Source organism: Nannospalax galili, unplaced genomic scaffold (genome assembly GCF_000622305.1).
Source record: "Nannospalax galili isolate Female #2095 unplaced genomic scaffold, S.galili_v1.0 scaffold87, whole genome shotgun sequence".
Taxonomy (NCBI): Eukaryota; Metazoa; Chordata; class Mammalia; order Rodentia; family Spalacidae; genus Nannospalax; species Nannospalax galili.
The window spans coordinates 2,844,762-2,862,604 of NW_008360320.1; the positions used below are offsets into that span (position 1 = coordinate 2,844,762).

Consider the following 17,843-nt stretch of genomic DNA (forward strand, 5'->3'; position numbering starts at 1 on the left):
GGGATATCAAAGTATAAGGGCTCTAGTGGGGGGAAGGAGGCTATGGGAGGGTGCTACCTGGGAAGTGGGTGTATAAATAAATTTAAAAATAAGAAAAAATATTCTTCAAAACATAATAATTTGCTCTTTAATAATTAGTAGATGTGAAAAAAATTACTATTGAAATCTACCTGATGACTTTATTTCCATGCTCAGATGCCAAGGAGCTCAGAAAGTAACCGACTGTGACTAGTCAGTTATATATGGAGATTAAAAACGCATGTGCAAACATCTTAATGTCAATTGCATTAAAATAAATTTTTCTGTATGAAACTGTGTATTTTAATGAAATGGAGATCTTTTTTAAAGGTTAAAACCTCATTTAATTTTATGTCTTACAGAGTTTAGGATGCATCTTAGCTCTGGAAATTGTTACTGAATGTGTCAATGCTGTCGTAATGAAATGCTTCTTCTAAGTATGTGGTTATTAAATAAATAATTTTAAAAAATGTTTTCTACTCTTATAGAAATATAATGGTTTAAGTTGGGCATGGTGAAGAATGCCTATAATCCCATCAATTGGGAGATGGAAGCAGTATCAAGACTTCAAGGTCATCCTCAGCCACATAAAAAGTTTGAGGCCAGTCTAAGCTACAAGAGACCATGCCTCAAATAAACAAAGACATATAATGGTTTAATTATAGAAAACAAATCTCTTAGTATTTTCCTGTCATTCTTCAGCATATAAGTGTCAAATTAGTATGTCTTTGGACCGTATTGTTTTAGACAAATAAGCACATGCATCACATGAGCATACATTGCTTTCATCTTTAATAAATAGTAGAGTTTATATATATAGATATATGTCAAAGAATTGTTTTAAAATAAATTTCTTTGTGATTTATTGTCAGTGACTTTGATTTGTATGCCTATTTTATATGCTCATATGCCAGGAATTATGTAAAAATTTTTCAGGAAAAAGTGGTCATGAGTAGAAAATGTTTCAGAAGACCTACCCTAAACCCCAGCTCCAGGGCTCTAGTTCAGTATCATGGTATGGATGACCCACTCAACACTGGCTCAAGGACCACCCAGCTGGGCCCAGCTCCAGTTGCTAATCCACGGAATCACAAGCAAATAAAATTCTTGTCTTTTTTTCCCTCTTTTTTTTTTTTTTTTTTTTTTGGTATTTTTGAAACAGGGTTTCCCTGTAGCCCCAGCTGGCCTGGAACTTACTATGTAGCCCAGACTGGCCTCAATCTCACAGAGATCTGCCTGCCTCTGCTTCCTGCGTGCTAGGATGAAAGGTATGTACTACCACATCAGGTTTAAAAGTCTTGTCTTAAGGCACAAGTACAGAGTGCTTTATTAAGCAATAGATAATTGTTGATAGCCCTCCATAAATGAGGGTTTATCATTAACAGCATTTGTAACACAAGCACACACACATGAAACCAGGACACTTGTTTACTTGCCAGCAGGTTTACCAACTACCACTTGGAAGCAGATTCCAAGCTCTCATCACATCTACCTAGGGCCAGTGAGGGCATTCAAGTCAGCAAACTGACTTGAGAAAAGATAAGAACAGTTAATAAAACTTGGGTAAAGGAGGCAAGCTTTCTGTACCACTACAGATCTTTGAAGAAGGATATAGTGGAAATGCAGGCTTTCATTCCTTTTAGGCCGTGACAGAATTTAAGGCCAGACACAGCTATATCTGGCTACACTGGAAGCTGTTTTATTCCATGGGTCTTAGTATTACATAGTGATGTGGGTGATGTGGATAGACATCTTCATGACACGAACAAAGCAATGCAAAGTGAGCATCGCCAGGTACATGCTGCCAAGGAGGCCCAGACACCGACCTTCCGTTCTCTACTGATCAGAAAGACTGAAAATTTCACGTGTGTGTGTGTGTGTGTGTGTGTGTGTGTGTGTGTGTGTGTGTGTGTGTATATATTCATCTCTTCTTTAGGGAGGGATAGATAGAGAACTAAGGGTAAGAGGGAGAAAAGAGACAGGGTGTGTGTGTGTGTGTGTGTGTGTGTGTGTGTGTGTGTATAAATTCATGGCTTCCTTAGTGCAGGACAGATAAAGTACTAACGGTAAGAGGTAGGAAAATGGCAAGGCAGGCAGGTAAAAAGCATGAAGTCAGCCAGCCACAGTGTCTATATGTGTACTGGGCCCTGTCCTAGGATGTTCTAGGAGCTAGGAGCTACAGTGCACTTCTGTCACTTTTCAGCTTGGCTAACTTTAGGTAACTCAATTTCTTCTTCTATAAAAGGTAGATACTAATAGAATCTTCCTCCCAGGAATACAATGATGATTACAAGAGATCATGCATATAAAAACTTAGTCTGGTGCCTAAGAAAGTAGGACCCAATAATGTTAGCTTTCATGATGGTGCTGGTTATTAGAGCTATGATCAGTATTACCACCATGGTTTCAATGTTCCCAGTACTGTGGTTAACACTGTTACAGGAAAATTTCTTGGCCTTGGAAGATGACCCTCCACCTCCATATGTCTCACAGCTGGACTGTCACCTCTCTGATCTTCACATTTTGGGGGACAACTAGTAACACAGTCTTACACTGAAGTAATAGCTCCCACATTATCCCTAAACCCCAGGAAAACAGTGATGTTATTATCCAGGTTCCTACTTGTTTTCCTGAGCCTAATTAGGACAGTACCATGTCATTCATTTAGAAATGCAAAGAAGAAGGCATCCTACTAGATATTTTACAGAATCCTACTTTGTACTTGAAACATATAATTATCACTAACAAACACTGATGCTAATAATTCAATCTGCTCTTTCGACAAGAAAAGAAATGTAAACATGGCCAGGGCCCAAACAGCTCATGATCTCAGACAATTTCCTCTGGGTGCCTGCTCCCTGGTTTCCACCCATCAGATACAAGGTGGGAGGTCTGTTCACAAGGCAGAGGCCTCTGGGCTGGGGGCTGGCATCCATGACGGCTAGGAGGAGATAATTAGGCAGACCAAGCTGAGTTTTTACAGCCACAAAAAAAAGGCATTGCTTGGCACTCTCGCAGCTTGACCTCTGGTTTGACTGCTTTACCTGGGAAAAACAAGTCATGGTAGGCTATCAACCTACCACGGTCAGCCTCTGTGTTAAGCACCACATCGAAAGCCAAATTTGTAAGTGAAGCTGAAAGCCATCATTAACAAAATACAGAGCTGTAAATGTGCCCACATCTATGCCCATCTCTTCTTTGATGGACCAACACTTTCACCCTATTTTGGATTAGTAAATGTTTCCTAAACTTTGACATTTAAATGTCTGAGAATTACAAGCACTGAATAATTAGTATCCATCCTTACCAAGTTTAGTCAGCAATGTATGTACTTTGACACAGACACTTACAAGCATTATGCCTCACACCCACATACTCCCACCCCAGAGTCTAGGAAGGTCATTCTAGGTGAGTTCTTTCAATTGACCAAATGACTGACTTCAGTGGTACAAGGTAAGTCTTTAATTGACAGAGCAGTCCCTAGGCTTGGAGACTCCCTCCATGTGCTCAACAGAAATATAACAAGCCCAAGTAAGGCTTCCAAATCCCAGGACCACTGTGAGCAGAGGGATGGAATAGTAAACTGGCAAACAGAGGAAAACAGAGTTCCAAGGCATACGGGAGTTCCTATGGATGCTCAACAGGCTAAGCCAACCCAAGGGTGTCTATAATAGCTGTGGTTCTTACCTTTAAAAAGACAGCGGCTCCACTCTGCCACAAGGAAGAGGTCTGCACCCGGCAATGTAACTAGCCTACTGAAGAGAAAAAGACAAAGTCAGAGCTGCCACTGCTGAGTTACATTCCTGAACAACTGGAATGTTTCCTAACAAAAAAGCAGGTCTCTGGATGTTTGAAGACCTTTCAGAATAGAACAGCAACCACATAATCAAAAGAACAATATCAAATGCACGAAATTTCTGGAATCAAGTCAAGGCGGGGCCGTTAGTGTAACAGAGAGTGAGTTAACATTTATTAAAACACACCTGGGCCCCAACTAATTGGGAATGCAATAATGGTGAAATCACATACCTCATCACATCTATCCACAAAAATGGCTGATTCCCAAGGGTTGTCTGGCAGAACTCACCACGGCATAGACTTATACCACCGTGTTTGGCAGCCTGTTGCATTCACACCTTCAACACATCCACAATGAAGACTCTATGCCATTTAACCCACCTTGGTTTGGAAGACAGCCCTACCAGCTGATGAAATAATGACAACATGAAACTTGAACCTAGATAAGGCGGAAGGGAACTGTAATATTCTCTTACATGTACTCAAATAAGCAAATATGTAAGACAACAATTTTAAGACATACCCCTATCTATGGCAGTTAGTTTTGTGGTCAGTTTGGCTAGGCTATGGTGCCCAGTGTTTAGTTAAATATCAGCCCAGATGTTGCTGTGAAGATATTATTTTAGATGTGATTAACATTTTAATCAGTGACTCGCTTTTCATAATGTGGATAGGCCTCACTCAATCAACAGAGTTTTAAAGAGAAAAACTGGGAGTTCTCCCTCTAAATTAGTATCGAACTCAAGATATCGACAATAACTTCCCCAACTCTTCAGCCTGCTGGCCTACTCTGAAAATTTCAAATTTGCCAGGCCATGAGCTATGGCTCATAATTACATGAGCCAATTTCTTAAATCTCTTTTATATATTTACAGGGAACCCTAACTAATGCATTGTCCAACTTTTTAAAAGGATGAGTTAATTCACAATATATATTTAATACGTAAAGAATACAACATCTTTAAAAAGAGGCAAGAACAGGAAAAAATTCGCAGAAAACTGAGCTTCAAAGTCCTAAACTATTATTTGATGTGACTTATGGTCTCTGAGCATTCCAGTGGCCAATGCTAAGAAACTAGATCCAAGGTAATAATCACACTGAATCTAGGATAAAACACAGGGATAGTCGTATCCTTGTCATTAAAAATGTCTGTCTCTCAAGGTACTACCCTTCTTTTCCTTGGATAAATTCCTAAGTATCCTTTATCATGTACTTTTAGGGGAAAGAGACAGGAAGTAATTAATTAACAATATCCCTAAGTATGTAGAGGAGGGACTCTCTTACCACATGCTTCATGGGAGAGGTGATACCAGACACAAGCCACTAATGTGATTTAGCAAGGAATACAAAAAAGAAAAGAAAAAGAAAACCCACCCAAGCACCAAGCAGGAAGCGATCTGATCCTATGACTTTATCTGGAAATAAAATTATTATTTCTAGAAGAATAAATGGATTCTATATTCTTTGAGATATTTCTACAAATAGTATTATTTCTCCCAACAAAAAGTTGGGTGGGAATTGAGCTACAATGGGAAGAACAGGATATGGAAGGTTCCTCTATGCCTCCCAATGGCAGATCCACAGAGAAATTGCCAACAGACAGTTCTAGAAACTCAGGCAATAGATACCTAAATAATAAAAGATTAATCTTTATATTTTTGCACTTGTATATGTTTCAAAAACCATTCCTGCATTAGAATCATTTTTAACTTGTAAATTGTGAGTATACATGTCAGCCCTTTTAAAGTATGCAACTCAGGGCATTGCTGACAATGTTGACCAACTACCACTATTGTCCCTTTCCAGAACCTTTCATTGCCCCAAAAAGGAATTCGGCAGTCACTAAATCTAACTCTCCTCTGCCCTGGTGACCTCTATTGTCTACCCACTGCGAGTTGGCTTATTTAGATTACTTCCTAACAGTGCAATCATATCTTTTGTGCCTGGCATATTAAACTTTGCACAGTGTGTTCAAGACTCATTCATGTCATAGCATGAGTCTGAATTTCATTCTTTCATAGATAAATAATAGTTCACCAGCTATATACCACGTTCTATTTATCCTTGAATCCATTTTTATATGATTAACTCACTGGGTAATTATCAAGCATTTACAAGGTAAAAAGTCTTCATTTTAAAAATATTAGCTTTATCCTAAGAAGAATAAGCACAGGAGACGGAAGAGCTCCACAAGGAGCCTTTAATTATACAAATCCTAGTTTGAGAATCAGTAACAGCAGCAAGAAAACAAAAATCATTAAGTAGTTTTTCTTTCCTAAGGGTCTGGTAAAATCCCTCCACACAATCTTAATTAATGTTCTTCATATTTAAAGCAGAAGTGAGATTAAACCATCCCCCACTTGGTAGCCAACGTGTCCTAGAATGCTTAATATCACTTTGTCTTGAATGGCCATTCTTGACCCTCAGCTCGGGATGAGGAGTTTCCATTGAGGTCAAGAAATCACAAGCTGCAGAACCATGAAGCACAAGTTCCACCCTTGCTGCTAAAACACCTTATGAAAGTCAAACAGACAGCATGCCTCCCTCTAGCCTGCTGCCCACCAAAAAGCTGTCATTTCTATAGTATATAGAGAAGGTATGTAACCCCTATGGGAAACATGGGTCCTCAGATAAGCACAGTTCCCAACAAGAAAATGTAAAAACAGAAAAAGCTCCACTCTACCTAGGCCCTCACTTCAAAGAGGAGTGAAGGGCAGATGGCAAGAGGCAGGGATGCCACCACATACCGAATGCACAAAAGTGGCCAAGGGAGCGGCTTCAAAAGACATCCACAGAAAGCCAGTGAGAAACAACAATCTTTGCACACTGGCAAGGAAACTGCAACCCAAACAAGAACCAGCAGGGATTCAGGCCACTTTGTTCAACAAAATGTCCCAGCTAGAAGGATCACTGTCATCCCAGATCATCAAGCACTTGGCCAAGTTGAAGTTCATTCTCCAGTCTGCACTCAGAGAGCTGGAGATATGCCATTTCAACAACAAAAGCTGTTGTAGAAAATTATGGACAATTAATTCCTTGGTTCCTCATGCATTTTAAAAAAATTTTTGATTTATTTATTTTTATTTTATGTGTATGAGTGCTTTGCCTGCATGTATTTTAGTGCACCCCTGTTGTGCAGTGCCCACGGAGGCCAGAAGAGGGCATCAGGTCCCCTGGAACTGGAATCACATACGGTTGTTAGCTGGTGCTGGGAACCAAACCTGCTCTGCAAGAGAAGTCAGTGCTCTTAACTATTGAGCCATCTCTCTAGCCTCATCATGCAAAAATCAAAGATTGATTTTTTTTTAACTAGGCATGATGGCACATACCTATAATCCCAGCACTCAGGAACCACAGGTAGGAATTCCAGGAGTTTAAGGCCAGCCTTGGCTACATAGCAAATTCAGGGCCAGCCTGGGAGACCCTGTCTCAAAAATAAGAGTGACTTCCAGTGAAAGAGATTTTTATTTGGCTTTGCTTTTATAATATAAAGAAAAAAGAGAAAAATGAACACTATTAAGATTATTATTTAATACATAGGTAAATAATCCATTGCCTCTAAAACACACATTTAAATTTATATATATATATATATATAAATATATAAACTTTAAAAAATATGTGTATTTGTGTGTCTGCATGAATGTGCATGTGCCCATGGAGGCCAGAAGAGGGTACTGGATCTCACTGAGCTGGAGTTACAGGTAGCTGTGAGCCACCTGATGTGGGTACTGGAAACCAAACTTGGGACCTCTCCAAGAGCAGCATGCAATCACAACTGCTGAGCCCCAGAAACATACATTTTATGGGCTATAGAAGCTGACACCCCCAGTTGAATGCTATGATAGTTAATGGGGGGTATACATATTTGTGGGGTTGTGTTTACATATGCATGCAAATACACACACGTACACATGTATGCAAAGACCAAAGACCTATGTTAGGTATCTCCCTCGATCACTCTCCATCTTATTTTTTGAGACAGAGTCTCTCACTGAGCCTGGAGCTCATTTATTTGGCTAGGCTGGCTGGCCAATGAGTTTCGGGTATCTGTCTGTCTCCACCCTCACCCCATGTCTTCCTGCCATGATAGACTATGCCCTCCAACTGTGAGTCAAAAATAGGCATTTTTGTCAGGTATTGTGCTACAGCAATGAGAGAAATAATTAATACAGATGCTAATACAAGAGACCTAATCAGAAATCCTGAGAACTAGAAGGCAGTCTGTTCTCTGTCTCCCATTCTCAGGGTATCGGTAGTATACACTCTGGAAGGAAACCAGGAGCATAATTGAGTACGGAAGTTTTAAATGTGACAAGCATTCCAATGTTCCAAGTTGTCATCAAGTCCATTCATACCTTTCTATGCACAACCTACTTTCCCACTGAAAAAGCCAGTCTCATTGGCCTGGATCCATTCTCAAAAATCCCAGCAAAGTAATCAGGGCTTATCAGTAGTCAATAAAATCGAGCCTGAGTTTGGTACAGTGCCAATTCTCTTCTGTTATGGGCTACACAGTGCCCATCCCATGCATGTACTAAAATGCTAACCCTAGTACCTTAGAACATGACTTACTTGGAGATACAGTCTTTAAAGAGGCAATTAAGTTTATACAAGGTCATTAACCTAATGACCTAATCCAGTATGACTGGCAAATTTTAAGAGGAAATTAGGACACAGATGTGAACACAGAAGACTAGGTAAAGAGTCCTCCAGAGGGAATAAGCACACTGACAACTACATCTCAAACTTCCAACCTCCAGCATTGTGAGAAAATACATTTCTACTGTTTAAGCTACTGGTCTCTGGTACTTTGTTATGACAGTATGTCATTTCCCTCTGCTAGCATTCCCAGGGAAGACATCTCAGGGATACTCTCCTCTCCTTCTCAAGGACCTCGCTGTCATTCACATCTTCAGTTCCAATCAGAGTGATCTCTAAATGCAGAGAGAGCCACAAGAAGGCCTTTACTCCAAAATGGAGGGCCCTTGACTGTTCCAGGCCCTCTGGCCTCCACAATGTAGGACCGTCTTGCTTTTACCAAATAACTGAGCATTATCAAGAGGTTGTCCTCCAGAAGTTGTATCGTTTCTCTTGCCTCGATACCCAGATGTGGTTTGGGTGCCTCTTATTAAGCCTCTGCTCTCTCTCCTCTTTAAAAGAAAAATGGAAGTAGGGGACAAATGCCTTGCACAGTAAGAAATTCAGAGTTGACTGAGATCTCTTATTAGTGCTTAGAGTCACCAGACTTTAATTTCTACACTCGCCATAGACAGTGTATATCTGTAGTATAGTGGGCATTAAATCTGATTTCTGACCGTATGGCTCAAACGGAATGGTGCTGTGATCAGAAAGGACCAGAGGAAGAGGGACTGCTGGAAGAAAGCCCCAGTGGCAGTGGTAGACAGATCATGTAGATGGTCTTCATGTCCCAGACCCATCAGGCTCTACCCCAGGTCTTGGTCAAGTGATCTTAACCCTTTCCTGATAAAGTGCACAGGAGATGGACATAGCTTTGGCCAGAAGTATAAAGAAATTAATAAGAAATCCCCTTGCTTTAGAAGTAATGCCTCTGGCATTCCTTGTGTCAGCAAACCAAGCCTCTGGGTCATCCCCAGGCTGCACAGCCCAGACTGGGAATTCTTGTTCAGGGCACATCTCAGTCACAGGGGACTGCCGACATTATCCAAGCCTCTGCAGCAAAAGGAGAAAGGAGAGAAGACTGCTGCAATCAGCCAGGTGAACAGGAAACTTGTCATCCACTTAGAGAAGACAGTCTCTGAATGTATTCAGTCCCCATTACCCAGGGTGATTGTGCTTCCACCCCCTGCTGATTCTGCAAGCTTCTGGAGTATTTTCCTAGGAAGGGAAGGAAGAAAAGAAAGGATGATTTCTCAGCCTACACATTGCAGGAGTCTGCTATTCAATCAGTTAGCACCAAGCCTCAAGCCAAGGAATGATTTGACTTTAAAGGGTCAAGGGACACACCCCGCTGTGTGACTCTGGCACAAAATCTCAATTGCAATGATGAATTTTTTAAAACTTCAACTATCTAATGAATTTGAAAAATGCCATGCACACACAATCAACAGATAAATATAAAAAATAAAAATAAAGAATTAAACAGTCCTTAAGGTCTTTTACCGATAATTATACACTGACTTTGCTAAATGGTTTTAATTGATGCACTGTGATCACTCAAGGTCCCCATGGACTGTTAAGATACTATAACCCTTTTGGTGCCCATCACAGCAGTGGGCAGAATCAAATCTCAGTAAATAACCACTGGCTGCTTCTTGTTTGGAAATGGTTTTCTCATGGAAATGGTTTTCTCTGTAGGGAAGCAAATCTACTCTACCTGCCTCGTTTTCAGCATTACACCCCAATGCCCCCCCATACCAAACCATCTGTATCAATACTGAAGTCCTCACAATGAATATCTATTTTCTCCATAGATCATATAAAATAACAGCTAAGACAGTAGCTGGGTGGTAAATTCCTGTTCTCTATTTTAAATCTGAGCCTACCCGAGTTAGTTTCCCAGAGCTATTTAACGTTAAATTACCAAAAATTGGGTGACTTAACACAACAGAAATTGATTCCCTGACAGTTGGGAAGACCAGAGGTATATAATCAAGACCTGGGGGATCTTCCCATGCCCTCCCTTAGCTTCCGCTGCTGTTGACAGTCTCACAGCCCCTGGTTGGCAGCTGCCCAGTTGCATGCACCTCCTGCAAGGCTTTCACATGCCCATCCCCTTGGTCTTTTTGCTAACTTGCCTCTTCTTTCTCTAATAAGGACAAAAGTCATTGAATCCAAGGTCTCAGCAACAGGGGTCCACACTGAACCCAGGATGTGCCCATCCCAAGATCTTTATCTTAATTACTTCATAGGTACAGGAGGTGAGGACTTGTGTTTGTCTTAGTTTGTTTTTCCACTGCTGTGACAAAACACTCTGACCACTATGAATGTGGGAAGGAAAGGGTTTATTTGTCTTACATCTCCTGGGTCACAGTTCATCAGGGAGCCCAAGGTAGGAACTCAGGCAAGAACCTGGAGGCAGGAGCTGGAGCACAGGCCACGGAGGAACGCTGCTTACTGGCTTGCTCCCCCGGCCCCTGCTCAAACGGCTTTCTTATGCAACACAGGCCCACCTGCCCAGGGGTGACACCACCCACAGTGGGCTGGGCCCTCCCATATCACATAACAATCAAGAAGATGCCCCACAGACATGGCCACAGGCCGGTTCAATGGAGGCAATTCTCCAATTGAGGTTCCCTCAACCCAGGTGTGTCAAGTTGACACTAAAGCTATCCAGCATAGATACCATTCAATTTACCGCCAGAATCAGAATGCATTGAGGCAGGCTAGAAAGACAGGGAAAATCATGGACACATAGAAACTAAAAAAGGTCCTCTGGAGTCTGCTTAAGGCCTTTTGCCAATCAGACGCCAAGAATTCCTGCAGATTTAACATTTTCTGTAAGGACTGCCTATGTAGAGATAATATTTCTTTTATATGAGAAATTTTCAAGTAATAATGCTGAGACAATGAACCATGCTTGGGGCCTGAGTGTGTACAGCCTTGAGCATGGCCTTGCTCTCCCCAGATATTTGCTAAAAAGCTCAAACTAGACTAAATCTTTTAAAAAATCATTTATTTATTTATTATTTATTTTTGCTCTTTTTTAGACAGGGTCTTCCTGTAACCTTTACAGACTTAGAACTTACCATGTAGACCAGGCTGGTCTTGATCTCATAGAGATCCATCTGCCTCTGCCTCCTAAGTGCTAGGATTAAAGGCATGAACCACCACACCTGGCTTAAACCAAATCTTTTTATATATTTATGTATTGTGTGCTTGTGTGTGTGCCTGTGTGTGTGTGTGTGTGTGTGTGTACACTGTATGCATGTGCTCATGCCTACCTCTTTTCTAGGCTTGCTCTACTCTTATCTCCTTGTTAACAGCTTACATGGAAAGACCCAACTTAAAAACTAATCCATAATCCCTTGTCCAGCTTCATCAGTCTCACTGGAGTTTTCTTTTAACATTAATCAGGGTTGTTGAAATAGTTCAACTAAAGTTCTTGCTGTGCAAGTCTGAGACATAAGTTAGATCTCCAGAAATCTTGGTATAAAGAAAAAACTGACTTCCAAAAGTTCCCAAAGTTGTCTTCCAAATGCTACATGTGTACTATGACATGTATGTATGCATTCTCTCTCTCTCTCTCTCTCTCTCTCTCTCTCTCTCTCTCCTCTCTCCTCTCTCCTCTCTCTCTCCACATGCCTGATAGCTGGCAAATTCTTGTCTTCTCCATAGAAGACTCAGTGGTCCTTGAGTCTTCATAAATGGCACAATACAGATGAAACTCTTCTTACCTGTGGGCCTCTCCAATGGAGTGCAGCACAGCACCTTGCACGTGGTATATTCTCACAAATATTTTGTCAATAAAAAGCATATGCAGTAGGAGAATGATACAGTCCTTGGCTTTGAGTAGCTCACATGTTGGCATATGGGAAGGATGGGATAAGTGCAGTGATTCATACAATGCTGTCAGTGTATAAAAGAAATACAAGTGGATTTCTGTGAGAAGCACAGAAAAGGGAGCTTCTGAAAACAGGATGAGTTTCACAGAATTAAGACAGATCTTGAAGGATAAACAGTACTGAATTTTTTTATGAACAAATGTTGGGGAGTCAGGGAAAGAACTTAAGACATGGGATCTGGAAAATACACAAGTTAAATGAAAGTAAACAATCTACTCCTGCTTCAAAGCCACCAAGTAAGTGTATGGTGAGAAGCAGAAGAGGAGGCCCGGCAGGGCAGTCTCCCAAACACCTCTGCATGGATTCTGGGTCATGTTCATGGCACCAGGTCACATCTTGGATGCACTGGTGTAGAAGATGAACCAGGCAGAAGGGAAAGTAGAGCTAGAAAAAGCATTATGTGTTCCACTGGTTTAAGCAGGAGGGGATATAGTTGCCAACAAAGGCAGCAGTGATAAAACCCAAAGGCAAGAACAGGTTCTGGGACACCATGAGGACTATAGAACTAATTGGATTCCAGGGAGAGAAACAGTAGAGGCTCAGAAATGCCCTAAGGGTTTAAGTTAAATGAATCAGAGGACAGTGACACCATTAACAAGAATGCGCAACACAAGGAAAAACTGGCTGTGGGAAACAAATTTGATGTGGTTTTAGATGTGTGAATTTGAGGACTCAGCAGGACCTTTTTGTAAGTATCTCCAACAGGCATCTGTGAGTGTTGGGCTGCATCAAAACAAGAAGGTCAACTTACCAAGCAGGTCCAGGATTCCTCATTAAAGGAAACAGCTGCATACCCAGCAATGGATGCATTAATTTCAGCAAAGAAAGAGCAGAGACGAGGGCCTGGGGTGACGCAGGTGCTCAGGAACAAGCACACAAGGCAAGCTCATGAAACTGGCAGGGCCAGAGTAGAAGGGCAGCTGACATTGGGGCACAGGAAGAATCAAGGTAGGATTCCACAGCAACAGAATTGGTGACCTTTCAGAGAATCTGACAACAGTCAGGGAAGAGTCAAGGGGTGCCATGGGTCTAAAAATACTGAAAATAGCAAAGTCAAACTACTCTTTAGTGTTGGGAAAACCTCGGGAGGAATCAGAATGCCAAAGGATAATTAGGCTTGGATATATTTGTTGGATATGAAGGGGAGCCAAAAGTAGAGGAACTATGAAAAGGTAATAAAATACAAAAATAGATGAGCTAAGGCTGGGCATGGCGGCGCACACCTTTAATCCCAGCACTTGGGAGGTAGAGGCAGGCGGATCTTTGTGAGTTCGAGGCCATCCTGGTCTACCTGGTGAGTTCCAGGACAGCTGGGGCTACAGGGAGACCCTGCCTCAAAAAGACCAAAAAAAAAAAATTGATGAGCTATGATCCTGCTGTAGTTTGGACTCTGAGTTTAAAGCCTGGTCCCCAGCTTTGGTGCTAAAAGGAGTGGTGGAACCTGTAGTATGTGGGGCCTTAGTGGAAGGAAGTTAGTCATTGGAGCTGGCCTCTTCTTGTTTTTCTGTTTGCTTCCTGGAGTCCATGAGGTGATCAGTATCCTATCATGCACTTTCTTCCATGCTACACTGGCTTACCATATACCCAAAGGCATGAGGACCAAGTGACCATGCACTGACACCATGATCTAAAAATAAACCTTTTCTCCTTGTAAGTTGATTACTTCAGACAGTTTGCCATAGTGATGGAAGCTGACTAACACAGGTCTTAGAGGTATTAGAGGTATAAGAGGTTTTGGATCAGGAAAAAGGAAAATATTCTGTTTAAAAGCCCAGACTAGTAAATACATGTTCATCCTTCCGTTCCCTAATCCCTAGTAGAAATATTATTGGTTAATATAATTAAATATTTCTTTATTAGGACAAAGACAACATGAAAGAAATAATTGTAGGATAAAGACTGGGAACACAGAATACATAGCAACTGGCCCTAACAGCCTAGGTACCTGAGAACAGCACACAGTAGGATCCCATTAAGAAACAAGCTAGATCAACCTAGGGAACCACTGAGATATTCAGCACCTGGAGGCACCAGGCACCACAAAGGGTGGATCATTCAGTGACACATAGGAATTATTTAAAAGAGACAGCAATTTAAATTTCCAGAGCCTGTCCCAGCCCTGCACAGCAAGGTGGTTTATCCCAAAGCCTAGGGCCTCATCCTAAGGAAAAATTTAATACAAAGTCTCTCTGATCTCAAAAGCATCAGGAATAGGGGCTGGAAAGATGGAAGAGCAGCCAGTGTTCAATAGTTAAGAGCACTGGCTGCTCTCCCAGAGGACCAGGGTTTGGGTCTCAGTACCCACATGACAGCTAACAAGAATCCGTAACTCCAGTTCCTGGGGATCTGGTCTCCTCTTCTGGTCTCCATGGGCATGGCATGCATGTGGTACACTTACATACATGCAGGCAAAACACTCATACACATAAAATAAAAAATAAAATTTTAAAAAAGCATCAGGGCCAAAGGAGCAGTATGTAAAAGGAGCAGTGATAGTTTAGGTACTAAACCACCCTGACCTATTGCACAATATCCAGCTATAGAATATGCTCCTTCAGTCTGTGGACTCTTTGCTCAACCAAGGAGACTAGATGATGACTCCAGAGAAACAATTCATACTCATTCTCCACCACCCATAGCAAAGTTGAATCCCACTGCCAAATATACTGAACTTTCACCTAAGAATGAGCAGACATGCAAAGAAAGTCTCCAAGTGAAGAGTGGAGTTGAAACAAACAGCAGCACACAGCTCAAAAACAGTGAGGACTGTGTGTGTACATGCATGCCTCTGTGTGTGTGTGTGTGTGTGTGTGTGTGTGTGTGTGAAAAAATTCCTCAAAAGATGAAAAAGTACTTATAAGATGGCCCAGCAGTTAAATGTGCTTGCTGCCAAGTCTGATGACCTAAGTTCAATTCCCAGGACCCATCCACATGATAGTAAGGGAGAGTTGATTCACCCAAGTTGTCCTCTGGCTTCTGCATGTTCACTTATACACACACATGCGCGCGCATACACACACACACACACACACACACACACACACACACACATTAAATAGGCAAATAAACAAATGTACAAAAAGAATCTTTTGCCAGATGTAGTAGTGCACACTTCTAATCCCAGCACTTGAGAGGCAGAGGCAGGTGAATCTCTTTGAGATCAAGTCCAGCCTGATCTACACAGTAAGTTCTAGGCCAGCTGGGACTACAAGAAGATCCTGTTTCAAAAAAAAAAAAAAGAATCTTATTTTAAGTTGAAAAAAAAAAATAGCACCCAGTTCTTGTTTCACAGATAGAACGCTCTTAAATAAAAGGAACAATGAAAGCCAGGAAGGATTCTTAGAAGAAAGAGACATTAAAGGGGAGAAACACTTTTTTAAATCAGTAGCAGGCTGAAAAATGAAGTCAAATAATTTTTCAGGAAGTAGAAAATTTTGTGAACAAGAATGGCAAGAGGCACAGATGATCTGTACAAAAGTCAAACAGTTCTAGATACAACCAAAGAGAAGAAAAACATGAAGATAATGAAATGTTCTTTGCATTCCCAAAACCAATAGACTAGAGGGTCTACAAGGGATTAACCGCCCAGGAACAACTTGCTAAAGTGTCTTGCAGATGCCACGTGTAGCAGAGTCTGAACTCTTGGAGTAATTTAAACCAAGAGTGAGCCCAGTCTGTCCTCAGCACTGTTCCTTTTTATTTCTCTCAGAACTCTTCTTCCAACAAAAGGTATATTCTCTTTTTTATTTAAGCATTTCATCCAACATAGCATGGGGAAGGAAATAAGGAACTTTGTTTCATCAGGGAAGAATATTCTTTTCTGACCCCCAACGGACCCAGAACAGCATATATAACCACAAACAGATGTTATCAAGTTCATCCTACCTGTGGTTTGCAACCCAAACTATGGATAATTCTAGCTGCTTTTAGCATTGGTATTTTCACAGCATATACACAGATACAGTATTCTGGGTCAGGAGCAAGGAAGGGTCATGAGGAAAAAATAGGGAACGTAATCTAAGATTAAGGCTATGTGTTTAGCTCAGCTTTTCAAAGTTGATTACTAGAGGAGCCCAAGGCCTAGTAAGATTGTTTACATTGTTTGCCTAAAGGCTAGCTAGATTTAAATAAGATGATTACACAGTAGGAAGGCAGATTGAATAGATAGTGTTGAATGATCTCAAAATTTAAGATTAATTTTGGTGACAAGATTAGGTAAGACAGGAGACATACCCAGTAAAGTTATCCCCATACTTCCAGACTCAAAGGGCCAAGAGCAGTCCCAACAAATAAATGGAAAGACATGTGCATTGTTCAAAAGCACAGGAGAAAAAGAAGATTCAAAAAGTAACCAGAGAGGACAAAGAGAAAGACCAGGAACACATATGACATCAGACTTTTCCATAACCACAGACATAGGGAAACATGGGAAACACCTGCATGGTCCTGAAGAAAAATGATTTCCATCTTTTTGTTTTTTAACTTTATTTATTTATTCAATTTTATGTGTGTGAGTGTTATGCCTGCACATATGTAAATGCACCAGTGTTGTGAAGTGCCTGCAGAGGCCAGAAGAGGATGTCAGGTCCCCTGGAACTAGGCTTACAGATGGTTCTTAGCTGCCATGTGGGTGCTGGGAACTGAACCTGGGTCTTCTGCAAGAGCAGTCAGTGCTCTTAACTGCTGAGCCATCTCTCTAGCCCACAATTTCCATCTTTATTCTTTCCTCACACTTGAAAACTAACTTGTCTGAACACAGAATTTAAAATATTTTTAGATATGCAAAGATTCAAGAGCCTAGCTTTTATTAAATGATGCTTTGGGGAAAATCAGACGATGTACACCAAACAAACAAAGAATGGGCAAAGGAAGGCATTTTAGAGGATTCCAGAAGCAAAAGTCCCAGTGAGGAAGAATCAGAAAGGGAAACCCAAGGCAAGAGTTTCACAGTAAGCACAGAGTAACTGGTCCACACCAGCACAAGAAGACCAAGGGTTCCAGGCCGCAAATGGTATGTGCTTATCCAACAGTAACCTCAAGGCAAAACCACACAGTATAAATGGAAGGGAATGTACCCTGACAAAACATCACTGACTGAGCAGTGACAGCATAAGGAGTACAGAATAGTGTGATAGGAAGCAAAGTTCAAGATGACCATAAGGAGGAGAGGCTATACACACTGAGTGAGGTGTGGGGAAGTCTGGTTGAGAGAAGGCAAGCCAGAAACCCACTTGTGACAGTGTAAGCCCCCACCCTCAAATACAAACTCTCCAGAGGCAGGTACTTCCTCTAACCTCCCACGGGGATTGCCTTCAAGTAATTGTGTTAAAAATGTAAGTTGAATGTTTGACAAAACAACCAGCAATTACGATGCAGACAAAACAAAGTGTGTGTGGTGGTGGGGGGGTAATAAGAATTCAGCTGAACGTAGGAGACTAACTTATGCTTGATAAACTGAGAAGAACAGCAGAACAGCCTAT

General features: G+C 41.3%; 1 protein-coding gene across 4 annotated transcripts in view; it reads right to left on the reverse strand.

Annotated features, from left to right (window-relative positions):
* Nucleotides 1-17,843, reverse strand: part of Lypd6b (LY6/PLAUR domain containing 6B) — a 210,410-nt gene that overhangs the window by 67,814 nt on the left and 124,753 nt on the right. For all 4 annotated transcript variants that reach the window (XM_008825164.2, XM_008825165.2, XM_029559711.1 and 1 more), the window contains one exon: nt 3,706-3,773. The gene's annotated coding sequence lies outside the window, so the exon portion shown is untranslated. The remainder of the gene's footprint in view (nt 1-3,705; nt 3,774-17,843) is intronic.